The sequence below is a fragment of the Oncorhynchus gorbuscha genome, unplaced genomic scaffold (genome assembly GCF_021184085.1).
Source record: "Oncorhynchus gorbuscha isolate QuinsamMale2020 ecotype Even-year unplaced genomic scaffold, OgorEven_v1.0 Un_scaffold_687, whole genome shotgun sequence".
NCBI classification, from domain to species: Eukaryota; Metazoa; Chordata; class Actinopteri; order Salmoniformes; family Salmonidae; genus Oncorhynchus; species Oncorhynchus gorbuscha.
Window position 1 is genome coordinate 95,385 of NW_025745763.1, and position 25,492 is coordinate 120,876.

At 47.0% G+C, this 25,492-nt stretch overlaps 1 protein-coding gene across 2 annotated transcripts in view; it reads left to right on the forward strand.

Annotated features, from left to right (window-relative positions):
- The window catches only part of LOC124019806 (neurotrophin-3-like), a 121,213-nt gene that overhangs the window by 46,339 nt on the left and 49,382 nt on the right, over nt 1–25,492 (forward strand). The window contains exon 1 of one of the 2 annotated variants that reach the window (XM_046335240.1): nt 12,471–12,964. The exons of the other annotated variant lie outside the window; for it this stretch is intronic. The gene's annotated coding sequence lies outside the window, so the exon portion shown is untranslated. Of the gene's footprint in view, nt 1–12,470; nt 12,965–25,492 lie in introns of those variants that run through there. 2 annotated transcript variants of the gene reach the window in all.

Below are 25,492 nucleotides of genomic sequence, written 5' to 3' on the forward strand. Positions count from 1 at the left end.
TGCTTATAGCCTACTGCCATGTGCTTATTACTGCCATGTGCTTATAGCCTACTGCCATGTGCTTATAGCCTACTGCCATGTCTTTATGCCAATGCCATGTCTTTATAGCCTACTGCCATGTGCTTAGCCTACTGCCATGTGCTTACAGCCTACTGCCATGTGTTATAGCCTACTGCCATGTGCTTATAGCCTACTGCCATGTGCTTATAGTCTACTGCCATGTGCTTATAGCCTACTGCCATGTGCTTACAGCCTACTGCCATGTGCTTATAGCCTAATGCCATGTGCTTATAGCCTACTGCCATGTGCTTATATTATAGCCTAATGCCATGTGAAGCCTACTGCCATGTGCTTACAGCCTACTGCCATGTGCTTATAGCCTACTGCCATGTGCTTACAGCCTACTGCCATGTGCTTAAGCCTAATTATGTGCTGCTACTGCCAATATAGCCTACTGCCATGTGCTTATAGCCTACTGCCATGTGATTATAGCCTACTGCATGTTATAGCCTACTGCCATGTGCTTATAGCCTACTGCCATGTGCTTATAGCCTACTGCCATGTGCTTATAGCCTACTGCCATGTGCTTATAGCCTACTGCCATGTGCTTATAGTCTACTGCCATGTGGTTATAGCCTACTGCCATGTGGTTATAGCCTACTGCCATGTGCTTATAGTCTACTGCCATGTGCTTATAGTCTACTGCCATGTGGTTATAGCCTACTGCCATGTGCTTATAGTCTGCCATGTGGTTATAGTCTACTGCCTAGCCTGCCATGTGCTTATAGCCTACTGCCATGTGCTTATAGCCTACTGCCATGTGCTTATAGTCTACTGCCATGTGGTTATAGCCTACTGCCATGTGGTTATAGTCTACTGCCATGTGGTTATGTGCCATGTGCTTATAGCCTACTGCCATGTGCTTATAGTCTACTGCCATGTGTGCTTATAGTCTACTGCCATGTGCTTATAGTCTACTGCCATGTGGTTATAGCCTACTGCCATGTGTTTATAGCCTACTGCCATGTGCTTATAGCCTACTGCCATGTGCTTATAGCCTACTGCCTGCCATGTGCTTATAGCCTACTGCCATGTGCTTATAGCCTACTGCCATGTGCTTAGCCTACTGCCATAGCTTATAGCCTACTGCCATGTGCTTATAGCCTACTGCCATGTGCTTATAGCCTACTGCCATGTGCTTATAGCCTACTGCCATGTGCTTATAGCCTACTGCCATGTGGTTATAGCCTACTGCCATGTGCTTACAGACTACTGCCATGTGCTTATAGTCTACTGCCATAGCCTACTGCCATGTGGTTATAGCCTACTGCCATGTGGTTATAGCCTACTGCCATGTGGTTATAGCCTACTGCCATGTGGTTATAGCCTACTGCCATGTGCTTACAGACTACTGCCATGTGCTTATAGTCTACTGCCATGTGCTTATAGCCTACTGCCATGTGCTTATAGCCTACTGCCATGTGGTTATAGCCTACTGCCATGTGGTTATAGCCTACTGCCATGTGCTTATAGCCTACTGCCATGTGCTTATAGCCTACTGCCATGTGCTTATAGCCTACTGCCATGTGCTTATAGCCTACTGCCATGTGCTTATAGCCTACTGCCATGTGCTTATAGCCTACTGCCATGTGCTTATAGCCTACTGCCATGTGCTTATAGCCTACTGCCATGTGCTTACAGACTACTGCCATGTTCTTATAGCCTACTGCCATGTGCTTATAGTCTACTGCCATGTGCTAGCCTACTGCCATGTGCTTATAGCCTACTGCCATGTGCTTACAGACTACTGCCATGTGCTTATAGCCTACTGCCATGTGCTTATAGCCTACTGCCATGTGCTTATAGCCTACTGCCATGTGCTTATTACTGCCAGCCTACTGCCATGTGCTTATAGCCTACTGCCATGTGCTTATAGCCTACTGCCATGTGCTTATAGCCTACTGCCATGTGCTTATAGCCTACTGCCATGTGCTTATAGCCTACTGCCATGTGCTTATAGCCTACTGCCATGTGCTTATAGCCTACTGCCATGTCTTTATAGCCTACTGCCATGTCTTTATAGCCTACTGCCATGTGCTTACAGCCTACTGCCATGTGCCTACAGCCTACTGCCATGTGCTTATAGCCTACTGCCATGTGCTTATAGCCTACTGCCATGTGCTTATAGTCTACTGCCATGTGCTTATAGCCTACTGCCATGTGCTTACAGCCTACTGCCATGTGCTTATAGCCTAATGCCATGTGCTTATAGCCTACTGCCATGTGCTTATAGCCTACTGCCATGTGCTTATAGCCTAATGCCATGTGCTTACAGCCTACTGCCATGTGCTTACAGCCTACTGCCATGTGCTTATAGCCTACTGCCATGTGCTTACAGCCTACTGCCATGTGCTTACAGCCTAATGCCATGTGCTTATAGCCTACTGCCATGTGCTTATAGCCTACTGCCATGTGCTTATAGCCTACTGCCATGTGATTATAGCCTACTGCATGTGCTTACAGCCTACTGCCATGTGCTTATAGCCTACTGCCATGTGCTTATAGCCTACTGCCATGTGCTTATAGCCTACTGCCATGTGCTTATAGCCTACTGCCATGTGCTTATAGCCTACTGCCATGTGCTTATAGTCTACTGCCATGTGGTTATAGCCTACTGCCATGTGGTTATAGCCTACTGCCATGTGCTTATAGTCTACTGCCATGTGCTTATAGTCTACTGCCATGTGGTTATAGCCTACTGCCATGTGCTTATAGTCTACTGCCATGTGGTTATAGTCTACTGCCATGTGGTTATAGCCTACTGCCATGTGCTTATAGCCTACTGCCATGTGCTTTTAGTCTACTGCCATGTGCTTATAGCCTACTACCATGTGCTTATAGTCTACTGCCATGTGCTTATAGTCTACTGCCATGTGGTTATAGTCTACTGCCATGTGGTTATAGTCTACTGCCATGTGGTTATAGTCTACTGCCATGTGGTAATAGCCTACTGCCATGTGGTTATAACCTACTGCCATGTGGTTATAGCCTACTGCCATGTGCTTATAGTCTACTGCCATGTGCTTATAGCCTACTACCATGTGCTTATAGTCTACTGCCATGTGCTTATAGTCTACTGCCATGTGGTTATAGCCTACTGCCATGTGGTTATAGCCTACTGCCATGTGCTTATAGTCTAGTGCCATGTGCTTATAGCCTACTGCCATGTGCTTATAGCCATAGATTGACATAGGCTAGTGCTTTTGATGTTTGTTAGACCTCCTCATCAATGTGGACAGTTCCTCCAATGCCTCTGATTTGGATCAGGACGAGCGCAGTAGTGGGCCTGATGTGTCTGGTTTACACACTGACCACACCGCGCGCGTCTGCGTAGCCAGGCGCTAAAATACAACTTGGTTCTATTTGCGAGGCTTGACGCACTGCAAGTCCCGCCTCTCCCATCTCCTCGTTGGTTTTTAGGAGCATATACCAACGTGGGTGGTTGAAGGATGAACTGAGGTCCACACTCCAGTCCAGTTGGTGGTGGTAATGCACCTTAAAGTTGGTTGCCAGCCACCATATAAAGTCCACAGAAGAGGTTATTAGAAACAAAGTCGATGTACCCTTTTATCTGTGGATTAATTGTCGGCAGTGGTGTAAACTACTACAATCATTTTTGGGGGGTATATGTAATTTATGGGGTGGCAGGGTAGCCTAGTGGTTAGAGCGTTGGACTAGTAACCGGAAGGTTGCGAGTTCAAACCCCCGAGCTGACAAGGTACAAATCTGTCGTTCTGCCCCTGAACAGGCAGTTAACCCACTGTTCCTAGGCCAAATTTGTTCTTAACTGACTTGCCTAGTTAAATGAAGGTTAAAAAAATTTACTTTACTATTCAGACTTTTTCCTACTTTTACTTCACTACATTCCTAAAGAAAATTATGTACTTTTTGCACCATACATTTTCTCTGACACACATCGTTATATGTTGAATACTTAGCAGGACTGAAAATGGTCCAATTCGGACACTTATCAAGAGGACATACCTGGTCCTCCCTACTGCCTCTGATCTGGAGGACTCACTAAACAGAGAACATCCCTGGTCCTCCCTACTGCCTCTGATCTGGAGGACTCACTAAACAGAGAACATCCCTGGTCCTCCCTACTGCCTCTGATCTGGCGGACTCACTAAACAGAGAACATACCTGGTCCTCCCTACTGCCTCTGATCTGGCGGACTCACTAAACAGAGAACATACCTGGTCCTCCCTACTGCCTCTGATCTGGAGGACTCACTAAACAGAGAACATCCCTGGTCCTCCCTACTGCCTCTGATCTGGAGGACTCACTAAACAGAGAACATCCCTGGTCCTCCCTACTGCCTCTGATCTGGAGGACTCACTAAACAGAGAACATCCCTGGTCCTCCCTACTGCCTCTGATCTGGCGGACTCACTAAACAGAGAACATACCTGGTCCTCCCTACTGCCTCTGATCTGGCGGACTCACTAAACAGAGAACATACCTGGTCCTCCCTACTGCCTCTGATCTGGAGGACTCACTAAACAGAGAACATCCCTGGTCCTCCCTACTGCCTCTGATCTGGAGGACTCACTAAACAGAGAACATCCCTGGTCCTCCCTACTGCCTCTGATCTGGCGGACTCACTAAACAGAGAACATCCCTGGTCGTCCCTACTGCCTCTGATCTGGCGGACTCACTAAACAGAGAACATACCTGGTCCTCCCTACTGCCTCTGATCTGGAGGACTCACTAAACACAAATTATTGTTTTTAAATTATGAATGTTGTAGTGTGTCCTAGTCTATCTATCTGTAAAGATGTCTGAGTGTTGGAACGTGCCCCTGGCTATCTGTAATGATGTCTGAGTGTTGGAACGTGCCCCTGGCTATCTGTAATGATGTCTGAGTGTTGGAACGTGCCCCTGGCTATCTGTAATGATGTCTGAGTGTTGGAACGTGCCCCTGGCTATCTGTAATGATGTCTGAGTGTTGGAGCGTGTCCCTGGCTATCTATCTGTAATGATGTCTGAGTGTTGGAGCATGTCCCTGGCTATCTGTAATGATGTCTGAGTGATGGAGCATGCCCCTGGCTATCTGTAATGATGTCTGAGTGTTGGAACGTGCCCCTGGCTATCTGTAATGATGTCTGAGTGTTGGAACGTGCCCCTGGCTATCTATCTGTAATGATGTCTGAGTTTTGGAGCGTGTCCCTGGCTATCTATCTGTAATGATGTCTGAGTGATGGAGCATGTCCCTGGCTATCTGTAATGATGTCTGAGTGATGGAGCGTGTCCCTGGCTATCTATCTATAATGATGTCTGAGTGTTGGAGCGTGTCCCTGGCTATCTGTAATGATGTCTGAGTGATGGAGTGTGTCCCTGGCTATCTGTAATGATGTCTGAGTGATGGAGTGTGTCCCTGGCTATCTATAATGATGTCTGAGTGTTGGAGTGTGCCCTGGCTATCTATCTGTCTGTAATGATGTCTGAGTGTTGGAGTGTGCCCTGGCTATCTATCTATCTGTAATGATGTCTGAGTGTTGGAGTGTGCCCTGGCTATCTATAATGATGTCTGAGTGTTGGAGTGTGCCCCTGGCTATCTATAATGATGTCTGAGTGTTGGAGTGTGCCCCTGGCTATCTGTAATGATGTCTGAGTGCATCCCATTGAGAGCATGCATCATTGACCAAATGAGTTGTCTTCTGGTGCCTAGCTAGCCAGCTAGCTAAAACAGGCCCTTTCTTAAATTAGCCATGGAAGGAGATAGGGATTTGGACTTGTGGTTTTACTTAATTCTCCATACTGGCCAATGATTATAACGGCGATTCTGATCCAACCATAAATTCATACATTGTTGTGCCCCTGTTGTGGGGGCACACACACACACACACACACACACACACACACACACACACACACACACACACACACACACACACACACACACACACACACACACACACACACACACACACACACACACACACACACACACACACACACACACACACACACGCACAGAGAAATCAGAACCATGGACAGCCACATCATATTTAGCTGACGTTGATTGGACACATTGTTTTTTAGTATCTTTTAGTCGTCCCTGTATCAGACTAGGCAGAGGTGATGTTGACATGGGGCTGAAATACAGGAGGCAGCTCCTGTTTTCTTTGGGACTTTCGGTAACGCTCTGTGGTTCGAAATCAATAGTTGTTTAGTGGGGTGAAAACGTGGGAAACAATGACTTGCTTGACCTTGCTGTAGGTCATGTAACTGTCTGTTACTCTACATGCAATATGCTTTCTGGACTTCGCGGGACAGAGGTTGTGATGAAACTGAGGCGTGGTTGAATTTATTCTGCCACTGTGTCAAGGCCTTTAGGTCTATATATCACTGTGTCAAGGCCTTTAGGTCTATATATCACTGTGTCTCTGCCTTTAGGTCTATATATCGCTGTGTCTCTGCCTTTAAGTCTATATATCACTGTGTCTCTGCCTTTAGGTCTATATATCACTGTGTCAAGGCCTTTAGGTCTATATATCACTGTGTCTCTGCCTTTAGGTCTATATATCACTGTGTCAAGGCCTTTAGGTCTGTATATCACTGTGTCTCTGCCTTTAGGTCTATATATCACTGTGTCAAGGCCTTTAGGTCTATATATCACTGTGTTGAGGCCTTTAGGTCTATATATCACTGTGTCAAGGCCTTTAGGTCTATATATCACTGTGTCTCTGCCTTTAGGTCTATATATCACTGTGTCAAGGCCTTTAGGTCTATATATCACTGTGTTGAGGCCTTTAGGTCTATATATCACTGTGTCAAGGCCTTTAGGTCTATATATCACTGTGTTCTGCCTTTAGGTCTATATATCACTGTGTCAAGGCCTTTAGGTCTATATATCACTGTGTTGAGGCCTTTAGGTCTATATATCACTGTGTCAAGGCCTTTAGGTCTATATATCACTGTGTTGAGGCCTTTAGGTCTATATATCACTGTGTCAAGGCCTTTAGGTCTATTATCACTGTGTCTCTGCCTTTAGGTCTATATATCACTGTGTCAAGGCCTTTAGGTCTATATATCACTGTGTTGAGGCCTTTAGGTCTATATATCACTGTGTCAAGGCCTTTAGGTCTATTTAGGTCTATATATCACTTTATGTATGCATTTAGACTCTGCCTTTATGTATGCATTTAGACTCTGCCTTTATGTATACATTTAGACTGCCTTTATGTATACATTTAGACTGCCTTTATGTATGCATTTAGACTGCCTTTATGTATGCATTTAGACTCTGCCTTTATGTATGCATTTAGACTGCCTTTATGTATGCATTTAGACTCTGCCTTTATGTATGCATTTAGACTGCCTTTATGTATGCATTTAGACCCTGCCTTTATGTATGCATTTAGACTGCCTTTATGTATGCATTTAGACTGCCTTTATGTATGCATTTAGACCCTGCCTTTATGTATGCATTTAGACTGCCTTTATGTATGCATTTAGACTCTGCCTGCATTTAGACTCTGCCTTTATGTATGCATTTAGACTCTGCCTTTATGTATGCATTTAGACTCTGCCTTTATGTATGCATTTAGACTCTGCCTTTATGTATGCATTTAGACTGCCTTTATGTATGCATTTAGACTCTGCCTTTATGTATGCATTTAGACTCTGCCTTTATGTATGCATTTAGACTGCCTTTATGTATGCATTTAGACTCTGCCTTTATGTATGCATTTAGACTGCCTTTATGTATGCATTTAGACTCTGCCTTTATGTATGCATTTAGACTGCCTTTATGTATGCATTTAGACTCTGCCTTTATATATGCATTTAGACTGCCTTTATGTATGCATTTAGACTGCCTTTATGTATGCATTTAGACTGCCTTTATGTATGCATTTAGACTCTGCCTTTATGTATGCATTTAGACTGCCTTTATATATGCATTTAGACTCTGCCTTTATGTATGCATTTAGACTCTGCCTTTATGTATGCATTTAGACTGCCTTTATGTATGCATTTAGACTCTGCCTTTATGTATGCATTTAGACTCTGCCTTTATGTATGCATTTAGACTCTGCCTTTATGTATGCATTTAGACTGCCTTTATGTATGCATTTAGACTGCCTTTATGTATGCATTTAGACTGCCTTTATGTATGCATTTAGACTGCCTTTATGTATGCATTTAGACTGCCTTTATGTATGCATTTAGACTCTGCCTTTATGTATGCATTTAGACTCTGCCTTTATGTATGCATTTAGACTCTGCCTTTATGTATGCATTTAGACTGCCTTTATGTATGCATTTAGACTGCCTTTATGTATGCATTTAGACTCTGCCTTTATGTATGCATTTAGACTGCCTTTATGTATGCATTTAGACTCTGCCTTTATGTATGCATTTAGACTGCCTTTATATATGCATTTAGACTCTGCCTTTATGTATGCATTTAGACTCTGCCTTTATGTATGCATTTAGACTGCCTTTATGTATGCATTTAGACTCTGCCTTTATGTATGCATTTAGACTGCCTTTATATATGCATTTAGACTGCCTTTATGTATGCATTTAGACTCTGCCTTTATGTATGCATTTAGACTCTGCCTTTATGTATGCATTTAGACTGCCTTTATATATGCATTTAGACTCTGCCTTTATGTATGCATTTAGACTCTGCCTTTATATATGCATTTAGACTCTGCCTTTATGTATGCATTTAGACTCTGCCTTTATATATGCATTTAGACTCTGCCTTTATATATGCATTTAGACTCTGCCTTTATATATGCATTTAGACTCTGCCTTTATGTATGCATTTAGACTCTGCCTTTATATATGCATTTAGACTCTGCCTTTATATATGCATGTGCTCGTGTACATGTGTATGTACACAGTATGGGAGTCACCTGCCCTCAGGTATCGAAACATTCAGCAGCAACTCCTGTGTAACGATCAGAATTCTGCCCTTCCCATTTCCACTTGACAGAGTGCCGCAGGGGAGGAGGGGGCAGAGCACCTCAGTAGATGAGGGGCAGAGTGCCTCAGTAGAGGAGGGGGCAGAGTGCCTCAGTAGAGGAGGGGGCAGAGTGCCTCAGTAGAGGAGGGGGCAGAGCGTCTCATGGGGAGGAGGGGGCAGAGTGCCTCAGTAGAGGAGGGGGCAGAGTGCCTCAGTAGAGGAGGGGGCAGAGCGTCTCAGGGGAGGAGGGGGCAGAGAGCCTCAGGGGAGGAGGGGGCAGAGGGCCTCAGTAGAGGAGGGGGCAGAGTGCCGCAGGGGAGGAGGAGGCAGAGTGCCGCAGGGGTGGAGGGGACAGAGTGCCTCAGTAGAGGAGGGGGCAGAGCACCTCAGTAGAGGAGGGGGCAGAGTGCCTCAGTAGAGGAGGAGGCAGAGTGCCGCAGGGGTGGAGGGGACAGAGTGCCTCAGTAGAGGAGGGGGCAGAGCACCTCAGTAGAGGAGGGGGCAGAGTGCCTCAGTAGAGGAGGGGGCAGAGTGCCTCAGTAGAGGAGGGGTTAGAGTGCCTCTTGGGAGGAGGGGGCAGAGCGCCTCAGTAGAGGAGGGGCGGAGCACCTCAGTAGAGGAGGGGCGGAGCGCCTCAGTAGAGGAGGGGCGGAGCGCCTCAGTAGAGGAGGGGGCAGAATGCCTCAGTAGAGGAGGAGGAGGGCAGAGTGTCTCAGTAGAGGAGGGGGCAGAGCACCTCAGTAGAGGAGGGGGCAGAATGCCTCAGTAGAGGAGGAGGTAGAGTGCCTCAGTAGAGGAGGGGGGCGGAGCGCCTCAGTAGAGGAGGGGGCAGAATGCCTCAGTAGAGGAGGAGGCAGAGTGCCTCAGTAGAGGAGGGGGCAGAGCGCCTCAGTAGAGGAGGGGGCAGAGTGCCTCAGTAGAGGAGGGGGCAGAGCACCTCAGGGGAGGAGGGGGCAGAGCGCCTCAGTAGAGGAGGGGGCAGAGCGCCTCAGTAGAGGAGGGGGCAGAGTGCCTCAGTAGAGGAGGGGGCAGAGCACCTCAGTAGAGGAGGGGGCAGAGCGCCTCAGGGGAGGAGGGGGCGGAGTGCCTCAGTAGAGGAGGGGCGGAGCGCCTCAGTAGAGGAGGGGGCAGAGTGCCTCAGTAGAGGAGGGGCAGAGCGTCTCAGTAGAGGAGGGGGCAGAGCACCTCAGGGGAGGAGGGGGCAGAGCGCCTCAGTAGAGGAGGGGGCAGAGCGCCTCAGTAGAGGAGGGGGAGGGGGCAGAGTGCCTCAGTAGAGGAGGGGGCAGAGCAGCTCAGTAGAGGAGGGTGCAGAGCGCCTCAGGGGAGGAGGGGGCAGAGTGCCTCAGTAGAGGAGGGGGCAGAGTGCCTCAGTAGAGGAGGGGGCAGAGTGCCTCAGTAGAGGAGGGGGCAGAGTGCCTCAGTAGAGGAGGGGGCAGAGCGCCTCAGTAGAGGAGGGGGCAGAGCACCTCAGTAGAGGAGGGGGCAGAGCGCCACAGGGGAGGAGGGGTAGAGTGTCTCAGTAGAGGAGGGGGCAGAGCACCTCAGTAGAGGAGGGGGCAGAGCGCCACAGTAGAGGAGGGGGCAGAGCGCCTCAGTAGAGGAGGGGGCAGAGTGCCTCAGTAGAGGAGGGGGCAGAGTGCCTCAGTAGAGGAGGGCAGAGCACCTCAGTAGAGGAGGGGGCAGAGTGCCTCAGTAGAGGAGGGGGCAGAGTGCCTCAGTAGAGGAGGGGGCAGAGTGCCTCAGTAGAGGAGGGGGCAGAGCGCCTCAGTAGAGGAGGGGGCAGAGCGCCTCAGTAGAGGAGGGGGCAGAGCGCCTCAGTAGAGGAGGGGGCAGAGCGCCTCAGTAGAGGAGGGGGCAGAGCGCCTCAGTAGAGGAGGGGGCAGAGCGCCTCAGTAGAGGAGGGGGCAGAGTGCCTCAGTAGAGGAGGGGGCAGAGTGCCTCAGTAGAGGAGGGGGCAGAGTGCCTCAGTAGAGGAGGGGCAGAGCGCCTCAGTAGAGGAGGGGGCAGAGCACCTCAGTAGAGGAGGGGCAGAGCGCCTCAGGGGAGGAGGGGGCAGAGTGCCTCAGTAGAGGAGGGGGAAGAGTGCCTCAGTAGAGGAGGGGGCAGAGCGCCACAGTAGAGGAGGGGGCAGAGCGCCTCAGTAGAGGAGGGGGCAGAGCGCCACAGAAGTCAGAATGCTGTATTACTCAGCTGAGCACCCGTTTTCCCATGTAGAGCAACCTAATGGCTGGAGCTGTTCCAGTACATGGGAGTGGTGGATATAGTCATTGGAGGCTGTGGTAATACAAGGTAGTACATTTCTACCTTCCAGTAGATCTTCATGGAACACATGGAATGGTTGGAACCAACCCAGCAAACCAAAAAGTGTTCTGTGAAAGTTCCCAAAGCATTTTGCGGCAAATGTTCTCAAAAAATCTAAAACTGTCCAGTTGTGTGGATTGTTTTACAATCTTAAAATATAAAAAAAAAAAATCTTGATTCCAGGGTGCAAAAAACATTCACCCGATGTTACAAGAACGTTCCCAGAACACATTTAATCTGTTCTTTAAAGGTTTTCAGAGTGTTTCATTAGGTTGTGGGAAAATTGTGGTGATATGACAAGAGATACCAGCAGTCAGATCATACCAGCAGCCAGATCATACCAGCAGCCAGATCATTAATCCTCTGAACCTGTAATCTTCATACCAGCAGCCAGATCATTAATCCTCTGAACCTGTAATCTTCATACCAGCAGCCAGATCATTAATCCTCTGAACCTGTAATCTTCATACCAGCAGCCAGATCATTAATCCTCTGAACCTGTAATCTTCATACCAGCAGCCAGATCATTAATCCTCTGAACCTGTAATCTTCATACCAGCAGCCAGATCATTAATCCTTTGAACCTGTAATCTTCATACCAGCAGCCAGATCATTAATCCTCTGAACCTGTAATCTTCATACCAGCAGCCAGATCATTAATCCTCTGCACCAGGGGATAGTTGTGACCTCTGTAGTCAGATCATTAATCCTCTGCATTAAGGGATAGTTGTGGCCTCTGTAGCCAGATCATTAATCCTCTGCACCAGGGGATAGTTGTGACCTCTGTAGCCAGATCATTAATCCTCTGCACCAGGGGATAGCTGTGACCTCATAGGGTTTCAGTCAAAGATGGTCAACACAGAACACAATTCAAATCAAATTTGATTGGTTGCGTACACATGTTTTTCCAATGTTATTCCAGGCGCAGTGAAATGCACTTTCCGAGTTATTAAAACGTTCCTCAGAACCTCTTCATATGCCGGACTTAATCTTGGGTTGAAAGTCGTATGAAATGGGATTTTGAAATTGCGAGAAAGTTCAATTGTTTTCTTATTTAATTTGACGGTACTGAGGAACATTTTACTAACGTAGAAATGGTGTTCTGAATGACCATATTTAACAGTTGTCTGAAATGAGAATTTGCGTTAAATCTGGAGAGAAACATAGTGGGGATTCCAATTCCAGGTGCAGGGACAAAAGAAGCAAGCATCGTGCCAACTAACGAGGTGGTGGACAGCATTTTCAGCCCAGGACCACCGAGGACCACCCAGGACCACCAAGGACCACCCAGGACCACCCAGGACCACCCAGGACCACCGAGGACCACCCAGGACCCAAGACTCTAGCAGGGACAAAAGAAACATCATTCTGGGTTCTTGGATCTGAATCAGTTCAAACAGAAGCAGAAGATCAGGAACTGGAGAAACGTTGGAATTCATTATTAATTAATTAATTTTACCTTTATTTAACTAGGCAAGTTAGTTAAGAACAAATTATTATTTTCAATGACGGCCTAGGAACAGTGGGTTAACTGCCTGTTCAGGGGCAGAACGACAGATTTGTACCTTGTCACTTCGCAGATTTGAACTTGCAACCTTCCGGTTACTAGTCCAACGCTCTAACCACTAGGCTACCCTGCCGGAAGAGTGACGCCAAAGTGGCCACCGTTCTCATGCACTGATTGGTAAGTGTTGGGTTCTGTTTTTAGCTTACTAGCGAGCTGCTAACCTGAATGTCCAAGCTAGCGAACACAGATACTTAGCTAGCTAGCTAACATCTTCTGAATTCGGACTGTTTTGTACAGAAACGAGTCTAACAATAGAATCATGTAGATACACTCCACCAGATTCCCAAAGCCTTTATTTCAACTAACTAACGTTAGCAAGTTAAAGCTAGATATGCAGATTGTTAACATGTTAGGGTGTTTGGTTTACTGGTGGAGACAGTCTGATCTCTAGAGGGAACCTGAGATACTGGTGGAGACAGTCTGATTTAGAGGGAACCTGAGATACTGGTGGAGACAGTCTGATTTAGAGGGAACCTGAGATACTGGTGGAAACAGTCTGATTTATAGGGAACCTGAGATACTGGTGGAGACAGTCTGATCTCTAGAGGGAACCTGAGATACTGGTGGAGACAGTCTGATTTAGAGGGAACCTGAGATACTGGTGGAGACAGTCTGATCTCTAGAGGGAACCTGAGATACTGGTGGAGACAGTCTGATTTAGAGGGAACCTGAGATACTGGTGGAGACAGTCTGATTTAGAGGGAACCTGAGATACTGGTGGAAACAGTCTGATTTATAGGGAACCTGAGATACTGGTGGAGACAGTCTGATCTCTAGAGGGAACCTGAGATACTGGTGGAGACAGTCTGATTTAGAGGGAACCTGAGATACTGGTGGAGACAGTCTGATCTCTAGAGGGAAGCTGAGATACTGGTGGAGACAGTCTGATTTAGAGGGAACCTGAGATACTGGTGGAGACAGTCTGATTTAGAGGGAACCGGAGATACTGGTGGAGACAGTCTGATTTAGAGGGAACCTGAGATACTGGTGGAGACAGTCTGAATTAGAGGGAACCTGAGATACTGGTGGAGACAGTCTGATTTAGAGGGAACCTGAGATACTGGTGGAGACAGTCTGATTTAGAGGGAACCTGAGATACTGGTGGAGACAGTCTGAATTAGAGGGAACCTGAGATACTGGTGGAGACAGTCTGATTTAGAGGGAACCTGAGATACTGGTGGAAACAGTCTGATTTATAGGGAACCTGAGATACTGGTGGAGACAGTCTGAATTAGAGGGAACCTGAGATACTGGTGGAGACAGTCTGATTTAGAGGAACCTGAGATACTGTTGGAGACAGTCTGAATTAGAGGGAACCTGAGATACTGGTGGAGACAGTCTGATTTAGAGGGAACCTGAGATACTGGTGGAGACAGTCTGATCTAGAGGGAACCTGAGATACTGTTGGAGACAGTCTGAATTAGAGGGAACCTGAGATACTGGTGGAGACAGTCTGATTTAGAGGGAACCTGAGATACTGGTGGAGACAGTCTGATTTAGAGGGAACCTGAGATACTGGTGGAGACAGTCTGATTTAGAGGGAACCTGAGATACTGGTGGAGACAGTCTGATTTAGAGGGAACCTGAGATACTGGTGGAGACAGTCTGATTTAGAGGGAACCTGAGATGCTGGTGGAGACAGTCTGATTTAGAGGGAACCTGAGATACTGGTGGAGACAGTCTGATTTAGAGGGAACCTGAGATGCTGGTGGAAACAGTCTGATTTAGAGGGAACCTGAGATACTGGTGGAGACAGTCTGATTGAGAGGGAACCTGAGATACTGGTGGAGACAGTCTGATTTAGAGGGAACCTGAGATACTGGTGGAGACAGTCTGATTTAGAGGGAACCTGAGATACTGGTGGAGACAGTCTGATTTAGAGGGAACCTGAGATACTGGTGGAAACAGTCTGATTTAGAGGGAACCTGAGATACTGGTGGAGACAGTCTGATTTAGAGGGAACCTGAGATACTGGTGGAGACAGTCTGATTTAGGGGAACCTGAGATGCTGGTGGAGACAGTCTGATTTAGAGGGAACCTGAGATACTGGTGGAGACAGTCTGATTGAGAGGGAACCTGAGATACTGGTGGAGACAGTCTGATTTAGAGGGAACCTGAGATACTGGTGGAGACAGTCTGATTGAGAGGGAACCTGAGATACTGGTGGAGACAGTCTGATTTAGAGGGAACCTGAGATACTGGTGGAGACAGTCTGATTTAGAGGGAACCTGAGATACTGGTGGAAACAGTCTGATTTAGAGGGAACCTGAGATACTGGTGGAGACAGTCTGATTTAGAGGGAACCTGAGGTTGTACAAGTTGTGGTTGTGAGCATTGTCTGTCTATATACAGTATTGATTCCTATCTAGTGTTAACAGCCCACCAGTGATAATGTCTTCTCCCCCATTTAGCTGTAGTCAACAGAGCATTGATGGTGATAATGTCTTCTCCCCCATTTAGCTGTAGTCTACAGAGTATTGATGGTGGTAATGTCTTCTCCCCCATTTAGCTGTAGTCTACAGAGCATTGATGGTGATAATGTCTTCTCCCCCATTTAGCTGTAGTCTACAGAGCATTGATGGTGATAATGTCTTCTCCCCCATTTAGCTGTAGTCTACAGAGCATTGATGGTGATAATGTCTTCTCCCCCATTTAGCTGTAGTCTACAGAGCATTGATGGTGATAATGTCTTCTCCCCCATTTAGCTGTAGTCAACATGAATATACAATTATATTGAGTTAGAATATTACCTACCTCCTCTCTCTCAGGTGAGACCATGGCCAGTGTATTACCTACCTCCTCTCTCTCAGGTGAGACCATGGCCAGTATATTACCTACCTCCTCTCTCTCAGGTGAGACCATGGCCAGTATATTACCTACCTCCTCTCTCTCAGGTGAGACCATGGCCAGTATATTACCTACCTCCTCTCTCTCAGGTGAGACCATGGCCAGTATATTACCTACCTCCTCTCTCTCAGGTGAGACCATGGCCAGTATATGACCTACCTCCTCTCTCTCAGGTGAGACCATGGCCAGTATATGACCTACCTCCTCTCCCTCAGGTGAGACCATGGCCAGAATATTACCTACCTCCTCTCTCTCAGGTGAGACCATGGCCAGTATATTACCTACCTCCTCTCTCTCAGGTGAGACCATGGCCAGTATATTACCTACCTCCTCTCTCTCAGGTGAGACCATGGCCAGTATATTACCTAGCTCCTCTCTCTCAGGTGAGACCATGGCCAGTATATGACCTACCTCCTGTCCCTCAGGTGAGACCATGGCCAGTATATTACCTACCTCCTGTCTCTCAGGTGAGACCATGGCCAGTATATTACCTACCTCCTCTCCCTCAGGTGAGACCATGGCCAGTATATTACCTACCTCCTGTCTCTCAGGTGAGACCATGGCCAGTATATTACCTACCTCCTCTCCCTCAGGTGAGACCATGGCCAGTATATTACCTACCTCCTGTCTCTCAGGTGAGACCATGGCCAGTATATTACCTACCTCCTGTCTCTCAGGTGAGACCATGGCCAGTATATTACCTACCTCCTCTCCCTCAGGTGAGACCATGGCCAGTATATTACCTACCTCCTCTCTCTCAGGTGAGGCCATGGCCAGTATATTACCTAGCTCCTCTCTCTCAGGTGAGGCCATGGCCAGTATATTACCTACCTCCTCTCTCTCAGGTGAGACCATGGCCAGTATATTACCTACCTCCTCTCTCTCAGATGAGACCATGGCCAGTATATGACCTACCTCCTCTCTCTCAGGTGAGACCATGGCCAGTATATTACCTACCTCCTGTCTCTCAGGTGAGACCATGGCCAGTATATTACCTACCTCCTGTCTCTCAGGTGAGACCATGGCCAGTATATTACCTACCTCCTGTCTCTCAGGTGAGACCATGGCCAGTATATTACCTACCTCCTCTCCCTCAGGTGAGACCATGGCCAGTATATTACCTACCTCCTCTCTCTCAGGTGAGGCCATGGCCAGTATATTACCTAGCTCCTCTCTCTCAGGTGAGGCCATGGCCAGTATATTACCTACCTCCTCTCTCTCTCAGGTGAGACCATGGCCAGTATATTACCTACCTCCTCTCTCTCAGGTGAGACCATGGCCAGTATATGACCTACCTCCTCTCTCTCAGGTGAGACCATGGCCAGTATATTACCTAGCTCCTGTCTCTCTCAGGTGAGACCATGGCCAGTATATTACCTACCCCCTCTCTCTCAGGTGAGACCATGGCCAGTGTATTACCTACCTCCTCTCTCTCAGGTGAGACCATGGCCAGTATATTACCTACCTCCTCTCTCTCAGGTGAGACCATGGCCAGTATATTACCTACCTCCTCTCCTCAGGTGAGACCATGGCCAGTATATTAATAATAATAATAATAATAATAATATATGCCATTTAGCAGACGCTTTTATCCAAAGCGACTTACAGTCATGTGTGCATACATTCTACGTATGGGTGGTCCCGGGATCAAACCCACTACCCTGGCGTTACAAGCGCCATGCTCTACCAACTGAGCTACAGAAGGCACATGGCCAGAGACCATGGCCAGTATATTACCTACCTCCTCTCTCTCAGGTGAGACCATGGCCAGTATATTACCTACCTCCTCTCTCTCTCAGATGAGACCATGGCCAGTATATTACCTACCTCCTCTCTCTCAGGTGAGACCATGGCCAGTATATTACCTACCTATCTCTCTCTCAGGTGAGACCATGGCCAGTATATTACCTACCTCCTCTCTCTCTCAGGTGAGACCATGGCCAGTATATTACCTACCTCCTCTCTCTCAGGTGAGACCATGGCCAGTATATTACCTACCTCCTCTCTCTCAGGTGAGACCATGGCCAGAATATTACCTACCTCCTCTCTCTCAGGTGAGACCATGGCCAGTATATTACCTACCTCCTCTCTCTCAGGTGAGACCATGGCCAGTATATTACCTACCTCCTCTCTCTCAGGTGAGACCATGGCCAGTATATTACCTACCTCCTGTCTCTCAGGTGAGACCATGGCCAGTATATTACCTACCTCCTCTCTCTCAGGTGAGACCATGGCCAGAATATTACCTACCTCCTCTCTCTCAGGTGAGACCATGGCCAGTATATTACCTACCTCCTCTCTCTCAGGTGAGACCATGGCCAGTATATTACCTACCTCCTGTCTCTCAGGTGAGACCATGGCCAGAATATTACCTACCTCCTCTCTCCCAGGTGAGACCATGGCCAGTATATTACCTAGCTCCTGTCTCTCTCAGGTGAGGCCATGGCCAGAATATTACCTACCTCCTCTCTCTCAGGTGAGACCATGGCCAGTATATTACCTACCTCCTCTCTCTCAGGTGAGACCATGGCCAGTATATTACCTACCTCCTGTCTCTCAGGTGAGACCACGGCCAGTATATTACCTACCTCCTGTCTCTCAGGTGAGACCATGGCCAGTATATTACCTACCTCCTGTCTCTCAGGTGACCACGGCCAGTATATTACCTAGCTCCTGTCTCTCTCAGGTGAGACCATGGCCAGTATATTACCTACCTCCTCTCTCTCAGGTGAGACCATGGCCAGTATATTACCTAGCTCCTGTCTCTCTCAGGTGACCACGGCCAGTATATTACCTACCTCCTGTCTCTCAGGTGACCACGGCCAGTATATTACCTACCTCCTCTCTCTCAGGTGACCACGGCCAGTATATTACCTACCTCCTGTCTCTAAGGTGAGAAAACGGCCAGTATATTACCTAGCTCCTGTCTCTCTCAGGTGAGACCATGGCCAGTATATTACCTACCTCCTCTCTCTCAGGTGACCATGGCCAGTATATTACCTACCTCCTGTCTCTCTCAGGTGACCACGGCCAGTATATTACCTACCTCCTCTCTCTCAGGTGACCACGGCCAGTATATTACCTACCTCCTCTCTCTCAGGTGAGACCATGGCCAGTATATTACCTACCTCCTCTCTCTCAGGTGAGACCATGGCCAGTATATTACCTAGCTCCTGTCTCTCTCAGGTGACCACGGCCAGTATATTACCTACCTCCTGTCTCTAAGGTGAGAAAACGGCCAGTATATTACCTAGCTCCTGTCTCTCTCAGGTGACCACGGCCAGTATATTACCTAGTTCCTGTCTCTCTCAGGTGACCACGGCCAGTATATTACCTAGCTCCTGTCTCTCTCAGGTGACAACGGCCAGTATGTTACCATCTATCAATTAATTGATGGTGAGTTGATTGCTGAATTGATAAGCAATAATATGTTATCAAACCAAAATGGATGTTTATTTGGCGTATGTACAGGATAAGGTGGGGTATATACAGGAATAGTTTTTATTTTTTATTTCACCTTTAACCAGGTAGGCTAGTTGAGAACAAATTCTCATTTACAACTGCGACCTGGAATATGACATTGCCAAGTAACAATTAGTTTGATGTTTTCCCACACAGTGCCAACATTCCCCACAGACTCAGACTTGCCTCTCCTATCCCACTACCAACCAAGCCAGAGTTTCTTCAGGAACATTGGTGCAGAGGGTTGGTAGGAAACTGCTGCTCATACAGAACTGGTCCTTCTGTAGCTCAGTTGGTAGAGCATGGCGCTTGTAACGCCAGGGTAGTGGGTTCGATCCCCGGGACCACCCATACGTAGAATGTATGCACACATGACTGTAAGTCGCTTTGGATAAAAGCGTCTGCTAAATGGCATATATTATTATATTATTATTATTATTATTATATTACGTTACGCTCTTTTGAAGTATTCTCCTTTATCTTGATGCACCCTGAGACATTAATTTACAAAGACATTCAGCTAGAGTCTACTACGAAACCATGGTTTGGAAAGTCCTTTGACACAGTGATTTACAAAGACATTGAGCTAGAGTCTACTACGAAACATTGGTTTGGAAAGTCCTCTGACACAGTGATTTACAATGACATTGAGCTAGAGTCTACTACGAAACCTTGGTTTGGAAAGTCCTCTGACACAGTGATTTACAATGACATTGAGCTAGAGTCTACTACGAAACCTTGGTTTGGAAAGTCCTTTGACACAGTGATTTACAAAGACATTGAGCTAGAGTCTACTACGAAACCTTGGTTGGAAAGTGCTTTGACACAGTGATTTACAAAGACATTGAGCTAGAGTCTACTACGAAACATTGGTTTGGAAAGTCCTCTGACACAGTGATTTACAATGACATTGAGCTAGAGTCTACTACGAAACCTTGGTTTGGAAAGTCCTTTGACACAGTGATTTACAAAGACATTGAGCTAGAGTCTACTACGAAACCTTGGTTTGGAAAGGTCTACTGTCAGAGTAACAGAACCATGGAGGACTGGTCTACTGTCAGAGTAACAGAACCATGGAGGACTGGTCTACTGTCAGAGTAACAGAACCATGGAGGACTACTGTCAGAGTAACAGAACCATGGAGGACTGGACTACTGTCAGAGTAACAGAACCATGGAGGACTGGTCTACTGTCAGAGTAACAGAACCATGGAGGACTGGTCTACTGTCAGAGTAACAGAACCATGGAGGACTACTGTCAGAGTAACAGAACCATGGAGGACTGGACTACTGTCAGAGTAACAGAACCATGGAGGACTGGTCTACTGTCAGAGTAACAGAACCATGGAGGACTGGTCTACTGTCAGAGTAACAGAACCATGGAGGACTGGACTACTGTCAGAGTAACAGAACCATGGAGGACTACTGTCAGAGTAACAGAACCATGGAGGACTGGACTACTGTCAGAGTAACAGAACCATGGAGGACTGGTCTACTGTCAGAGTAACAGAACCATGGAGGACTGGTCTACTGTCAGAGTAACAGAACCATGGAGGACTGGTCTACTGTCAGAGTAACAGAACCATGGAGGACTGGTCTACTGTCAGAGTAACATAACCATGGAGGACTACTGTCAGAGTAACAGAACCATGGAGGACTGGACTACTGTCAGAGTAACAGAACCATGGAGGACTGGACTACTGTCAGAGTAACAGAACCATGGAGGACTGGTCTACTGTCAGAGTAACAGAACCATGGAGGACTGGTCTACTGTCAGAGTAACAGAACCATGGAGGACTGGTCTACTGTCAGAGTAACAGAACCATGGAGGACTGGTCTACTGTCAGAGTAACAGAACCATGGAGGACTGGTCTACTGTCAGAGTAACAGAACCATGGAGGACTGGTCTACTGTCAGAGTAACAGAACCATGGAGGACTGGACTACTGTCAGAGTAACAGAACCATGGAGGACTGGTCTACTGTCAGAGTAACAGAACCATGGAGGACTGGTCTACTGTCAGAGTAACAGAACCATGGAGGACTACTGTCAGAGTAACAGAACCATGGAGGACTGGTCTACTGTCAGAGTAACAGAACCATGGAGGACCACTGTCAGAGTAACAGAACCATGGAAGACTGGTCTACTGTCAGAGTAACAGAACCATGGAGGACTGGTCTACTGTCAGAGTAACATAACCATGGAGGACTGGTCTACTGTCAGAGTAACAGAACCATGGAGGACTGGTCTACTGTCAGAGTAACAGAACCATGGAGGACTGGTCTACTGTCAGAGTAACAGAACCATGGAGGACTACTGTCAGAGTAACAGAACCATGGAGGACTGGACTACTGTCAGAGTAACAGAACCATGGAGGACTGGACTACTGTCAGAGTAACAGAACCATGGAGGACTGGTCTACTGTCAGAGTAACAGAACCATGGAGGACTGGTCTACTGTCAGAGTAACAGAACCATGGAGGACTGGTCTACTGTCAGAGTAACAGAACCATGGAGGACTGGTCTACTGTCAGAGTAACAGAACCATGGAGGACTGGTCTACTGTCAGAGTAACAGAACCATGGAGGACTGGTCTACTGTCAGAGTAACAGAACCATGGAGGACTGGACTACTGTCAGAGTAACAGAACCATGGAGGACTACTGTCAGAGTAACAGAACCATGGAGGACTGGTCTACTGTCAGAGTAACAGAACCATGGAGGACCACTGTCAGAGTAACAGAACCATGGAGGACTGGTCTACTGTCAGAGTAACAGAACCATGGAGGACTGGTCTACTGTCAGAGTAACAGAACCATGGAGGACTGGTCTACTGTCAGAGTAACAGAACCATGGAGGACTACTGTCAGAGTAACAGAACCATGGAGGACTACTGTCAGAGTAACAGAACCATGGAGGACTGGTCTACTGTCAGGAGTAACAGAACCATGGAGGACTGGTCTACTGTCAGAGTAACAGAACCATGGAGGACTGGTCTACTGTCAGAGTAACAGAACCATGGAGGACTGGTACTGTCAGAGTAACAGAACCATGGAGGACTGGTCTACTGTCAGAGTAACAGAACCATGGTGGACTGGACTACTGTCAGAGTAACAGAACCATGGGGTGTACTGTCAGAGTAACAGAACCATGGTGGACTGGACTACTGTCAGAGTAACAGAACCATGGACGTGTACTGTCAGAGTAACAGAACCATGGTGGACTGGACTACTGATAATGAGTAACATTGAACCATGATTTGGTTGGTTTCTGGTGTAGCAGGTACACAGAACATCACAGAACCATGGAGGACTCATGTCAGTGTACAGAACCATGGAGGTACAGTCATGTAACAGTAACCATGGAGGACTGGTCTACTGTCAGGGTTGGGAGTATCAGAACCATGGTGGACTGGACTATTGATCACTCTTGTGGTTGGAATCAGTAGTTGATTTGGTTGGTTTCTGGTGTAGCAGGTACAACATCACATGACACAATGCTGATGGCGACTCATGTAGTGTAGCTGAAAAGTTAGCATGTTCCTCATCATGTAGCTGAATGGTTGGGATGTTCCTCATCATGTAGCTGAAGGGTTGGGATGTTCCTTATCATGTAGTATAGCTGAATGGTTGGGATGTTCCTCATCATGTAGTGTAGCTGAAGGGTTGGGATGTTCCTCATCATGTAGTATAGCTGAATGGTTGGGATGTTCCTCATCATGTAGCTGAATGGTTGGGATGTTCCTCATCATGTAGTGTAGCTGAAGGGTTGGGATGTTCCTCATCATGTAGTATAGCTGAATGGTTGGGATGTTCCTCATCATGTAGCTGAATGGTTGGGATGTTCCTCATCATGTAGCTGAAGGGTTGGGATGTTCCTCATCATGTAGCTGAATGGTTGGGATGTTCCTCATCATGTAGTGTAGCTGAAGGGTTGGGATGTTCCTCATCATGTAGTATAGCTGAAGGGTTGGGATGTTCCTCATCATGTAGTGTAGCTGAAGGGTTGGGATGTTCCTCATCATGTAGCTGAATGGTTGGGATGTTCCTCATCATGTAGTGTAGCTGAAGGGTTGGGATGTTCCTCATCATGTAGCTGAATGGTTGGGATGTTCCTCATCATGTAGTGTAGCTGAAGGGTTGGGATGTTCCTCATCATGTAGCTGAATGGTTGGGATGTTCCTCATCATGTAGTGTAGCTGAATGGTTGGGATGTTCCTCATCATGTAGTATAGCTGAATGGTTGGGATGTTCCTCATCATGTAGTATAGCTGAATGGTTGGGATGTTCCTCATCATGTAGTATAGCTGAATGGTTGGGATGTTCCTCATCATGTAGTGTAGCTGAATGGTTGGGATGTTCCTCATCATGTAGTATAGCTGAATGGTTGGGATGTTCCTCATCATGTAGTGTAGCTGAATGGTTGGGATGTTCCTCATCATGTAGCTGAATGGTTGGGATGTTCCTCATCATGTAGCTGAAGGGTTGGGATGTTCCTCATCATGTAGTGTAGCTGAATGGTTGGGATGTTCCTCATCATGTAGTGTAGCTGAAGGGTTGGGATGTTCCTTATCATGTAGTATAGCTGAATGGTTGGGATGTTCCTCATCATGTAGCTGAATGGTTGGGATGTTCCTCATCATGTAGTGTAGCTGAATGGTTGGGATGTTCCTCATCATGTAGTATAGCTGAATGGTTGGGATGTTCCTCATCATGTAGCTGAATGGTTGGGATGTTCCTCATCATGTAGTATAGCTGAATGGTTGGGATGTTCCTCATCATGTAGTGTAGCTGAATGGTTGGGATGTTCCTCATCTTGTAGCTGAAGGGTTGGGATGTTCCTTATCATGTAGTATAGCTGAATGGTTGGGATGTTCCTCATCATGTAGCTGAAGGGTTGGGATGTTCCTCATCATGTAGTGTAGCTGAAGGGTTGGGATGTTCCTTATCATGTAGTATAGCTGAATGGTTGGGATGTTCCTCATCATGTCGCTGAAGGGTTGGGATGTTCCTCATCATGTAGCTGAATGGTTGGGATGTTCCTCATCATGTAGTATAGCTGAATGGTTGGGATGTTCCTCATCATGTAGCTGAATGGTTGGGATGTTCCTCATCATGTAGTGTAGCTGAAGGGTTGGGATGTTCCTCATCATGTAGCTGAATGGTTGGGATGTTCCTCATCATGTAGCTGAAGGGTTGGGATGTTCCTCATCATGAGTGTAGCTGAAGGGTTGGGATGTTCCTCATCATGTAGCTGAATGGTTGGGATGTTCCTCATCATGTAGCTGAATGGTTGGGATGTTCCTCATCATGTAGCTGAAGGGTTGGGATGTTCCTCATCATGTAGCTGAAGGGTTGGGATGTTCCTCATCATGTAGCTGAATGGTTGGGATGTTCCTCATCATGTAGCTGAAGGGTTGGGATGTTCCTCATCATGCAGCTGAATGGTTGGGATGTTCCTCATCATGTAGCTGAAGGGTTGGGATGTTCCTCATAGTTTATGGCTGATGTTGTTTCATCCACCAACAGGTCCAGGAGATCCTCTCTCATTATAGGTTGAATGGTTGGGATGACAACTCAATGTCATCTTCCTGTACGCCCCCCTGCTGTATCCTGTACATACACCAAATAAACATTATTTTGGTTTGATAACTGTCACGCCCTGACCTTAGAGAGCCTTTTAATGTCTCTATTTGCTTTGGTCAGGGTGTGATTTGGGGGTGGGCATTCTATGTTTTGATTTTCTATGACTTTGTATTTCTATGTTTTGGCTGGGTATGATTCTCAATCAGGGACAGCTGTCTATCGTTGTCTCTGATTGGGAACCATACTTAGGTAGCCCTTTTCCCTCCTTTCTTTGTGGGAAGATGACTTTGTTTATGAGCCTTTAGCTTCACAGTTTGTTTGTTAGTGTTTATTGTTTTGTTCGGCGTCTTTTCTAAATAAAATAATATGAACGCTCACCACGCTGTCCTCTTCATTCAACGGCCGTGACAATAACCCAATGTTGACGGAATAGGAGGAGATTATCCTGAGAATTTACACACAATTTATGAATTCAACCACCTCATCTTCTTCAACGCTCTCCAGGGTTGTTGACTACAGCTAAATGGGGGAGAAGACATTATCACCATCAATACTCTGTTGACTACAGCTAAATGGGGGAGAAGACATTATCACCATCAATGCTCTGTTGACTACAGCTAAATGGGGGAGAAGACATTATCACCATCAATACTCTGTTGACTACAGCTAAATGGGGGAGAAGACATTATCACCATCAATGCTCTGTTGACTACAGCTAAATCCTTGCCGTGTCTGAATCCTGGCTCAGGAAGGCC